We start from the raw sequence: 11021 nt of genomic DNA on the forward strand, positions 1-11021 counted from the left end.
CGTCTGAGTACACGTGTTTAGAAATGCTTGATAATGAGGCTGCAGTCTTGTGCACACTTACCTAAAAGTACGAAGTCCATTAACGGGAGCTTAGTAGTTTTCTACTGAGTAAACTGATTAAAATGCACTACAGCGCTGTAGTCCAATGTACCCAAGAGTAAGCCCCATTGAGAATAGTAGAACCTACGGTTATATTTAAGCGCTTAGAGTAGACCTACTGAAATTAATGAACCTACGTATATCATTCCTATTAATTTTATTTAAAAAGGTGGATCTCCGGTTTTTCATTGGCCCCCTCAGCCACGCATGCGTGATTGACGCACGCATACGTTGGGCTGTGGAGGGCCGCCTTCCCAGCGTTCCCGTCCTTTGTCAGTCACACACAGGCACGCTGCCGCCGCGGTAGAGACTGCACAAGGAGGACTTCTGACTTGAGCAGCCGCTGCCCCAGGGACCCCCCCCCCCAGCAGCAGCCCCTGTCCGCTAGCGAGCGGTACCACAGGCAGCTGCAGCAGCAACCACACCGCCCACCACCAGCCAGCGCCCACACACAACTACAGGTGAGGGGGGTGCTGGACGTGTAGCCCCCGCCCGCAGCCGCCTGGCTGAGCGTCGCGAGGGCAGCCTCCTGGCCCGCGTGCTACGTCTGCTGCCACGTCCCGACATGGGATCCGTCCAGCCGCCGCCCCTGGGACCCCCCCCAGCAGCAGCCCCCTCGGGAGTCTTGGGACGGAGCGGTTGCTAGAAGACGGCGTCCGAACCGGCCGGCCTGGAGCCCCTGAGCCATGAAGAGGCGGTGGCAGCGAGGCTGGGCCGGCTCCTTAGGCGCCCGGCCCCGGAGCCGGTTCCCCTGCTCTGGAAAGGGCGGCCGGCGTCTTCACCCCTCCTGCTGTGGGCGCCGCGGCTGGCCGGCAGCGGCCGCGAATTGGGCCCCCAGCCTGAGCCCCATCGCGGCCGCTGCCGCCCAGTGGCACCCACAGCAGGAGGGGTGAAGACGCTGGCCGCCCTTTCTGGAGCAGGGGAACCTGCTCCGGGCCTAAGAAGGAGCCGGCCCTGGCCGGCCTGCACTCCTGCTGAGGCTGGCAGGCGCACGTCGTCTCCTAGCAACCGCTGCCTGGCCCTGAGCAGGAGAGAGAGAGAGGCTGGAGAGAAAGAGAGAGGCTGGCTGGAGAGAGAGAGAAAGAGGCTGGACTCTGGCTGGAGGGAGGGAGAGGAAAAGAGAGAGAGGGATGCTATACAGTGAAGAATTAAAAATTAAAAAATAAATTATTTTAAAGACTGGCTGCATCTGTGGTGGTTAAGATTTTCAGGGTCCCACATAGAGCAGAGTGCAGCAGTTTCAGACTTTACAGAGAAGGAATCTGAGAGAACTTAATTTTCTTGAAAGTTAAAGAAAAAGCCGATTTCAACATCTACTATCAATGTGATAACTCAAGGAGTTTATTATGGAAGCAAAACCAAGAGTGTTTATTTTATTCATTCAATTTATTTACAGTTTTGTGTATAAACTGTCCTGAATTCATTCATGATGAAGTTTATACACAAAACCTTCCCTTGAAACAATAAAGCACAGCACAGCAAAGTAAAACCAAAATTTAAATCCAGGCCAAACTTATAGCAGAAGGCAGTACTCAATTACAAACAGGTGGCACTAGTCAACCATTCCCTTGGTGAAGACATGTATCTTCAGCTGACATTGACATCCATACAATGTAGGCACTGCTGTATTTCTAGTAGATGGGAGTTCCATAGCTGGAGTGTCACAACAGAAAAGGCCCTACCCTAAGTCACCATCTCACGTACCAGTCACTTGCAGGACCTCCAGAAGAGCCTTTCCTGCAGGTCACAGGGAGTGGGCAGACTGTTCAAGGCTTTACATGTCAACAATACCTTGAATGGGGCTCGTTAACATACAGTCAGTTCAGATCTCATTACAATTGTGTTATAAGGCTACAATAAGTCATATTGCTCAGCATTCTGGCAGCTACATACTCTGGCAGACCTTCTTCAAGGGTAGCCCCACTACAACACATTACAATTGGGAGGCTACCAGTGCATGTGTTACTGTCTGTGACCAAGTTACTGAGGTCCAGGAACAGCTATAGCTGAAACCCATGTGGCCCTCCAAATGTTGTTGGACTCTAACTCCCATCAGCCTCAGCCAGCATGATAGGAGCTGTAGTACAGCATTAGATGGATGACCAAACATTAGTCACACCTGTACTAATTGCATCAGTATTATTACTTTATTGTCATGACTATTGATAATACACAAAGCAGTTCTTGCGAGTTTGATATGTGTTAAGGATTCAGAACACTTGCTTTCCTTCGCTCTCCAGTCGCTAGGTCTGATGGATTTATGGCCTAACGACATTCTGAAGGTGGAACAGCTTTACAACCCCTCACTAAACACGTCTGTTCTACTTACCTTCAAGACGCCTGCAACAACTGTTTGGCTAATTGCCAATAAATCTGCTTAGCAGTCATGGTATAACGGTCCAGAGGCATTTTACAAACCAGGCAAAACCTACTCCCATAATCACCAAGACTGTTCTACCGATGAAACTTAATTCTACATCTATAAGAACATAAGAAGAGCCTGCTGGATCAGGCCAGTGGCCCATCTAGTCCAGCATCCTGTTCTCACAGTGGCCAACCAGGTGCCTGGGGGAAGCCCGCAAGCAGGACCCGAGTGCAAGAACACTCTCCCCTCCTGAGGCTTCCGGCAACAGGTTTTCAGAAGCATGCTGCCTCTGACTAGGGTGGCAGAGCACAGCCATCATGGCTAGTAGCCATTGATAGCCCTGTCCTCCATGAATTTGTCTAATCTTCTTTTAAAGCCATCCAAGCTGGTGGCCATTACTGCATCTTGTGGGAGCAAATTCCATAGTTTAACTATGCGCTGAGTAAAGAAGTACTTCCTTTTGTCTGTCCTGAATCTTCCAACATTCAGCTTTTTTGAATGTCCACGAGTTCTAGTATTATGAGAGAGGGAGAAGAACTTTTCTCTATCCATTTTCTCAATGCCATGCATAATTTTATACACTTCTATCATGTCTCCTCTGACCCACCTTTTCTCTAAACTAAAAAGCCCCAAATGCTGTAACCTTTCCTCGTAAGGGAGTCGCTCCATCCCCTTGATCATTCTGGTTGCCCTCTTCTGAACCTTTTCCAACTCTATAATATCCTTTTTGAGATGAGGCGACCAAAACTGTACACAGTATTCCAAATGCGGCCGCACCATAGATTTATACAACGGCATGATGATATCGGCTATTTTATTTTCAATACCTTTCCTAATTATTGCTAGCATGGAATTTGCCTTTTTCACAGCTGCCGCACACTGGGTCGACATTTTCATCGTGCTGTCCACTACAACCCCGAGGTCTCTCTCCTGGTCGGTCACCGCCAGTTCAGACCCCATGAGCGTATATGTGAAATTAAGATTTTTTGCTCCAATATGCATAATTTTACACTTGTTTATATTGAATTGCATTTGCCATTTTTCCGCCCATTCACTCAGTTTGGAGAGAGCTTTTTGGAGCTCTTCGCAATCCCTTTTTGTTTTAACAACCCTGAACAATTTAGTGTCGTCAGCAAACTTGGCCACTTCACTGCTCACTCCTAATTCTAGGTCATTAATGAACAAGTTGAAAAGTACAGGTCCCAATACCGATCCTTGAGGGACTCCACTTTCTACAGCCCCATTGGGAGAACTGTCCGTTTATTCCTACTCTCTGCTTTCTGCTTCTTAACCAATTCCTCATCCACAAGAGGACCTCTCCTCTTATTCCATGACTGCTAAGCTTCCTCAGAAGCCTTTGGTGAGGTACCTTGTCAAACGCTTTTTGAAAGTCTAAGTACACTATGTCCACTGGATCACCTTTATCTATATGCTTGTTGACACTCTCAAAGAATTCTAATAGGTTACTGAGACAGGACTTTCCCTTGCAGAAGCCATGCTGGCTCTGCTTCAGCAAGGCTTGTTCTTCTGTGTGCTTAGTTAATCTAGCTTTAATAATACTTTCTACCAGTTTTCCAGGGACAGAAGTTAAGCTAACTGGCCTGTAATTTCCGGGATACCCTCTGGATCCCTTTTTGAAGATTGGTGTTACATTTGCTACTTTCCAGTCCTCAGGCACGGAGGAGGACCCGAGGGACAAGTTACATATTTTAGTTAGCAGATCAGCAATTTCACCTTTGAGTTCTTTGAGAACTCTCGGGTGGATGCCATCCGGGCCCAGTGATTTGTCAGTTTTTATATTGTCCATTAAGCTTAGAACTTCCTCTCTCATTACCACTATTTGTCTCAGTTCCTCAGAATCCCTTCCTGCAAATGTTAGTTCAGGTTCAGGGATCTGCCCTATATCTTCCACTGTGAAGACAGATGCAAAGAATTCATTTAGCTTCTCTGCAATCTCCTTATCGTTCTTTAGTACACCTTTGACTCCCTTATCATCCAAGGGTCCAATCGTCTCCCTAGATGGTCTCCTGCTTTGAATGTATTTATAGAATTTTTTGTTGTTGGTTTTTATGTTCTTAGCAATGTGCTCCTCAAATTCTTTTTTAGCATCCCTTATTGTCTTCTTGCATTTCTTTTGCCAGAGTTTGTGTTCTTTTTTATTTTCTTCATTCGGACAAGACTTCCATTTTCTGAAGGAAGACTTTTTGCCTCTAAGAGCTTCCTTGACTTTGCTCGTTAACCATGCTGGCATCTTCTTGGCCCTGGCGGTACCTTTTCTGATCTGCGGTATGCACTCCAGTTGAGCTTCTAATATAGTGTTTTTAAACAACTTCCAAGCATTTTCGAGTGATGTGACCCTCTGGACTTTGTTTTTCAGCTTTCTTTTTACCAATCCCCTCATTTTTGTGAAGTTTCCTCTTTTGAAGTCAAATGTGACCGTGTTGGATTTTCTTGGCAATTGGCCAGTTACATGTATGTTTAATTTAATAGCACTGTGGTCACTGCTCCCAATCGGTTCAACAACACTTACATCTCGCACCAGGTCCCGGTCCGCACTGAGGATTAAGTCCAGGGTTGCCGTCCCTCTGGTCGGTTCCATGACCAACTGATCTAGGGAATAGTCATTTAGAATATCTAGAAACTTTGCTTCTTTGTCATGACTGGAACACATATGCAGCCAGTCTATGTCCGGGTAGTTGAAGTCACCCATTACTACCACATTTCCTAGTTTGGATGCTTCCTCAATTTCATATCTCATCTCAAGGTCTCCCTGAGCATTTTGATCAGGGGGACGATAGATCGTTCCCAGTATTAAGTCCCTCCTGGGGCACGGTATCACCACCCACAACGATTCTGTGGAGGAGTCTGCCTCTTTGGGGGTTTCAAGCTTGCTGGATTCAATGCCTTCTTTCACGTATAGAGCAACTCCGCCACCAATACGTCCTTCCCTGTCCTTCCGATGTAGTTTATATCCAGGGATAACCGTATCCCGCTGGTTTTCTCCATTCCACCAGGTCTCCGTTATGCTCACTATATCAATGCTCTTCTCTAAGACCAAGCACTCCAGTTCTCCCATCTTGGTTCGGAGGCTCCTAGCATTAGCGTACAGGCACTTGTAAGCAGTGTCTCTCTTCAAGTGTCTTTGGCACTTGTGGTTAGGCCTGTGGTAATTTTGCTCTTCTGAATTTATATCCTGTGCCCCTGCTCTCACAATGCCTACTTCTAGGCCTACCCCTTTTAAAATTTCATCATTTCTTTGGTTTTTATCCCAGGGGGAAGGTTTATTCCAAACCGGACCTTTCTCAGCTCCTGTCGGGTTTCCCCCCTCAGTCAGTTTAAAAGCTGCTCTGCTACCTTTTTAATTTTAAGTGCCAGCAGTCTGGTTCCATTCTGGTTCAAGTGGAGCCCGTCCCTTTTGTACAGGCCCGGCTTGTCCCAAAATGTTCCCCAGTGCCTAACAAATACGAACCCTTCCACCCGACACCATCGTCTCATCCACGCATTGAGACTGCAAAGCTGGGCCTGTCTGGCTGGTCCTGCGCGTGGAACCGGTAGCATTTCAGAGAAAGCCACCTTGGAGGTCCTGGCTTTCAGCGTCCTACCTAGCAACCTAAATTTTGCTTCCAGGACCTCACGGCTGCATTTCCCCATGTCGTTGGTGCCAACGTGCACCACGACCACTGACTCCTTCCCAGCACTGTCTACCAAACTATCTAAACAACGGGCGATATCCGCAACCTTCGCACCAGGCAGGCAAAACACCTTGCGGTCTACACGCCCATCACACACCCCACTGTCTATGTTCCTAATGATCGAATCACCCACTACAAGGATCCCTCCACCCCCTGGAGATATATCCTCGGCCCGAGAGGATAGCTGCTCATCCCCCAAGGAATGGGTCCCTTGTAAGGGATCGTTTCCCTCTTCCTCAGCTGGATGCTCTCCTTCCCCGAGACCATCGTTCTCCATGATAGCAGGAGAGCTATCATCGTTGGAGTGGGACACAGCTATAACGTCCCTGAAGGCCTCCTCCACACACCTCTCTGCCTCTCTCCGCTTTTCCAGGTCCGCCACCTTGGCCTCAAGGAAATGAAGTCTTTCCCGGAGAGCCAGGAACTCATTGCACCGAGAGCATACCCACGACTTCTGTCCAACAGGCAGATAGTCGTACATGCTGCAGGCGGTGCAAAACACTGGAAAGCCCCCACACCCCTGCTGGCTTCTTACCTGCATAGTTTTGTTTAAGGTTTATTACGTCAATGGGTTGGAGACTGCGGTTTAGTTGAGGTCAGGGAACAGACGGGCAGAGTGGGGGGCCCTGCTGCCGAACTCGCCCTGCTGCCGAACTCGCCCTGCTGCCGAACTCGCCCTGCTGCCGAACTCGCCCTGCTGCCGAACTCGCCCTGCTGCCGAACTCGCCCTGCTGCCGAACTCGCCCTGCTGCCGAACTCGCCCTGCTGCCGAACTCGCCTTGACTCTTTGTCAGCTGGAGCTCCCTCTAGCTCGTGGAGCAGGCTTCCTCGCTAGGGTGCTCTGACTTTATATGTGTGGCTGGTTCCTCCCAGCTACTGCTGCCAGCCAATGATGTGTTACTTGAGGCTGATGGCTATCAGCTGGGGCTTAACTCTTTAGTATTCTCTCAGGCTTCCTTCCTTCCTGAGCGAGGGGTGGGGCTGTTTAAGCTTTTGGCTGCTTTTAATCTAATCAAGGGGCTGCGCCTTCCAGGCAAGTCTTTTGTGTTTGTTGTTTTCCCACCTAGAACAGCCTGACCTTTCTTTAACCTAGGGAAACAGAGCTTGTGGTTGTGTTTCAGGAAGGCTGAAGCTGCCCTTTTTAGCAAGGACTGAGCTGACTCTCTCCCTGTATGTGTAGGTGGAGTTTCCTTTTCCCCCTTCTCTCCGACTGGAATTTAGCCTTGTTTACAGTGTCCCCTGAAGCTTTCCTGCTAGGGTGGTGTTGAACACTAGCTTTCTATGGGCTTCCTTCTCCTAGGATCTGTCTCCTAAGATATAGGTTCTTTCAGGATTTGGCTCCTAGCTCAGGGTGACCTTGGGCTGCCCTTATTACTTATTGCTCTGAGCTGTTTTACTTCAATTAAATAATGGAATAAATGGGAGCTACTTACCCTCTTTTCGCTCTGCTGCTTAACTCGCCTTGATGCTTTGTCAGCTGGGGCCTTGACGCTTCGTCAGCTGGGGCTCCCTCTAGCTCGTGGAGCAGCTATGGAAGGGAAGCCTTTCCTGAACAGAAGAAACAACACAACAAACCCTGGAGACCTGGTGCTATCTCTGGACAGAACCCCCATACCACTAACCTGGACAGATAGGCGACCAATAAATAAAATATTATTTTTATTATTATTATTGTTATTATGGATGTGTATGTATTCTGGTAAAGTGTCTCCTTCCCATATGCTATACAGAGACTGCTGGGAACTGTCATGCTGCAGGAGTGTCTATAAAGAGACTACACGACATGCAGAATAATATTTTACAATAGATAATTTTGACAAGTGGAGGTACTTCAAGGAGTGGTGATGTGCTGAAATAAGGCATATCCCAATATAATAAAACTGTGGAAAATCAAAAGAACAATATTTTAGCTAGGACGGCCTGGAGAAAAACATAATGGTTGTATATTGCTTACTATAGTGGAAAGTATATTGCTAATGGTTAAATGTGTTATTCTCTGACAGCCACTCCTTCTGTTAAGGGTGGGAGGGCCAGCGGAAGGTTAGCTTGTTTTATTTCAACTAACATGAAGGTAGTAATAACAGCTTTAACTCCTTGTAATCCCTTTGCAGCTGTGGTTCTTATGGTAATTTCTCAAATCTGCCTAATACGGGTTAATGTTCATATACCACCCTGCTCAAAAAAATCAGCAGTGGATAACATTTGGGAGGCCAGACTTCTAAATAACCATATCACCCCCACCAGGGGGGAAAAAGCACACCCTCAACTTAAAAAAAAATAGAATGGGAGGGACAGAGCAACAATTTATTTATTAATTAAATGTATATCCCACCCTTCCTCCCAGAGCAAATGGGATGTTGAAGGGTAGAATCATAAAACCATAGAGTTGCAAGGGGCCTTGTAGGCCATCGAGTCCAATCCCCTGCTCACAGCAGGAAATCCACAGCTAGAGCATCTCCCGCAGATAGCTGTCCAGCCTCTGCTTGAAAACATCCAGCGAAGGGGATCCCACCACCTCCCTAGGCAGTCGGTTCCATTGCCGAACTGCCCTTACCATAGCTTGGAAAAGTTACTTTTTTGAACTACAACTCCCATCAGCCCCAGCCAGGCTTTTGAGACAGGTAGTGGTCTAGGCATGAGAGTCCTGGAAGATGTGGGTCTGTCTTCGCAGCTGCAAGCTCCTCCAGGAGATCTGCCAGGTCCCACAGCCTGTGGTAGTCTTTACTGGTTACCTTGGGGAAGCTTTCCAGTTTTGCCATAAGGGCAGCTTCTGATCATGCTAAATGAGCTAACTTAGGAGCTGAGATGTGTTCACCCCTGACTTCTCTGTGATAAAGTTCCATTCCTGGATCAGTCTGCCTTGCATTCTAAACACCTGCTGATCCAGACTGTCTTTGTCAATGAAATATAACTTGATGGAATTAAGAATCAGTTGTGCAGCAATTTGTATCCCATTCTGTGGGTGGTGTGGCAATAATCAAAGAATAATAATTGAATGCAAAGGCACATTTTTTAACAAAAATCTGGTAACGAAATGCAAAACATTTTGAGATGTACAAAACTCTTTTTCAGTGGGTATTTAAACCTCAAAGCAACCCATCCTCAAGCAGTTGTTATGGCATTATGTTGACAGTTAAGCTATGCAGGAGGGCAGCCAGGTTGTAGGGGAGACAAAGTCCTTTGCAGCTTTCATCTTTGCGTAAAAGAGGGAACGTGAAGATCTCTCTTCTACATGATGTTTAAAGCTGCAAGAACTCTGCCCTCTTTTGCATCTGGCTGCTCTCCTAAGCAGTGACAAGCCATTGATTTAATGGGAAACTCAACGTTTCCCTTCGAAATTAGTGACGCTTTGTTTAGCCTTGGTTGGTTCTAGTCCTGGTGCCACATCTTTTTGGGGAAGGACAATATCGGCAGTCGTGGTGGACTAGTATTGAATGCCATTCTTTGGACTACTCAATGCACAGGATTGCTCTATGAGGGTGCAATTCTCAAGAAGCATACAGTACTAGGGAGTAGGATAAGCCTTGCTGAACACAAGGGGACTTGCTTTCAAGTAAGCATGCACTGGATTGCACCGCATGGGGAGATGTTTCTCCATCTAAAGAAACGTTATTAGAAGAGAGAAGTAAGAGTGAAAATGTCTCAGGAAATAACAAGTCAGTTCTGCTAGTTTCACAGCTGCTACCGTTTCTTCACGTATGTGTAACAATGGAAATGGACTGCCTTCAAGTCCATCCCGACTTATGGCTACCCTATGCATAGGGTTTTCATGGTAAGCGGTATTCAGAGGGGGTTTACCATTGCCTCCCTCTGAGGCTAGTCCTCCCCAGCTGGCTAGGGCCTGCTCAGCTTGCCACAGCTGCACAAGCCAGCCCCTTCCTTGTCTGCAACTGCCAGCTGGGGGCAACGGCTCCTTGGGACTATGCAGGTAGCCCATGGCTGCACAGGTGGCAGGGCACATAACCCCGAGCCACTCACTGTGGGCCCTTGACACCCATGAGACATGAGCGGGGATTTGAACTCACAGCCGGGCTCTCCTCCCCACTGTGCTATACCAGCTGTCATGTGTAACAATAAGCCGCTCCAAATATATTTTCTGAGTTGTTTCTGTTATGTTATTGATCCCTTGTGAGGGTTGTTGCACTAGCCTTTTCGTCTTATTCTACTTCTGTAGTTCATTCCCCCAAAGGGACATTGTTAATGCTTGCAGAGAGAAATTGAATGAAGAAATTGCAGAGGGTTAGTTGTGTTGTGTCAGTTGCTGCAAAGAACAACACTTAGCACTTTAAAAGCACATTTTTAAAGACATAAATGTGTGTCACACAGGTCGGTTTTCAGGGAGCTGTGATTAGCTGCAGGTCCTTGAATTATCCTGAGACAAACCTGTGTGAAATGACCATTGTAGTCCAGGGAAGAGTGTGTTGTTCCCAAGACTGGAATCCAAATCTGCTACTTCAAACATATTCAACATGTATCTTTGGGCACATTACTGTTTAATTTCTCCTTCCTTGAATTGGAAGTTACAATCACCTACTTTCCCAAGTTTCATGAAGATAAATAAATATAAATCACTTTCACAGGTACTTTATAATTCATAGCATCTCGGATGATGTGCCATTGTTGTTCTGATAACAGTCTGTAAAATATCTATTTAATTTATATTTCACAATTGCCAGAAACATTTCCCAAGCCAAATTGCTTTACCTAGTGAATGTGATATAATGATGTCTGTGTTTATATAAGGATAAGCCCTCAAATACTTAATGGAGTTCATTTTTCTTTTATGGGTTTAGACAAAAGAGCAAACATGAAAAATAAGGGCATGTTTTTGTGTCTCATGCATTTGTGTTTGCATCAGCATACTA

This window comes from Rhineura floridana, chromosome 1 (assembly GCF_030035675.1).
Source record: "Rhineura floridana isolate rRhiFlo1 chromosome 1, rRhiFlo1.hap2, whole genome shotgun sequence".
Lineage (NCBI taxonomy): Eukaryota > Metazoa > Chordata > Lepidosauria > Squamata > Rhineuridae > Rhineura > Rhineura floridana.